Raw genomic sequence first — 787 nt, forward strand, 5'->3', positions numbered from 1 at the left:
CACCCGGATACCCGCCCAGGGACTGCGGTCTCTCTGCTTCTCACTCTGCCCTTTCTTCCCCAGGCTGCTGCTCCTGCTGCCCTGTGGGCTGTGCCAAGTGTGCCCAGGGCTGCGTGTGCAAAGGGGCGTCGGAGAGCTGCAGCTGCTGTGCCTGAATGGGGGACACCACGCTCCCCAATATAAATAGAGCCACGTGTACAAACCTGCATTTTTTTTTTTACTGGACCTCTGTTCCCCACATTCCTTTTTCTATGAAATATGCAAGTGACAATAAAAGTTGGTGATTTTACTATTGCTGTGGTTTCTCTTCTGTGCTCGGGAATAAGGAGGGTGTTGACGTGGGACAGGCTGGGGTGTCTCTGGGGTGCAGAGTTGGGGGTAGACAAAGTTTGCTCCTGTGATACTGATGTCTTCAGGCAACAGAAGTTACCCAGGGGCTTAAGTTTCTCTGCAAAACTATAAACCTTCAGGATGGTAGTTGCATGGGGAGACACATGTTCCCGTTTATTCTCATAAATGTTAATGACACAAACACCCGATATTTCTCGTTATTTGGGGGTGCCCTGATCAACTCAGTCCTTTGTAGGTATTGGCCTTTGAACTTCTCAGGGGGATGAAATGCACCTCCTTACTTGTATGAATTTGAGCCAGCTCATTTCTGAAACACTGTGCTGAAGGTCTGGCATTGATAACCCATGTCCTACACATGGAAGCTTGGGTCAATATAAAGAATTAATACCTATATATTTGTTCACTGAAGATGCATTAACCACACAGAAACCATGTG

The 787-nt window shown here is 47.6% G+C and overlaps 1 protein-coding gene across 1 annotated transcript in view; it reads left to right on the forward strand.

Moving 5' to 3' along the window:
* LOC101620658 (metallothionein-1E-like) overlaps nt 1–293 on the forward strand; it is a 6,131-nt gene extending 5,838 nt beyond the window's left edge. The window contains exon 2 of the transcript XR_001146110.1: nt 64–293. The gene's annotated coding sequence lies outside the window, so the exon portion shown is untranslated. The remainder of the gene's footprint in view (nt 1–63) is intronic.
* Nucleotides 294–787: the final 494 nt, after the last annotated feature.

The sequence above is a fragment of the Condylura cristata genome, unplaced genomic scaffold, assembly GCF_000260355.1.
Source record: "Condylura cristata isolate star-nosed mole 26May11 unplaced genomic scaffold, ConCri1.0 scaffold00039, whole genome shotgun sequence".
NCBI classification, from domain to species: Eukaryota; Metazoa; Chordata; class Mammalia; order Eulipotyphla; family Talpidae; genus Condylura; species Condylura cristata.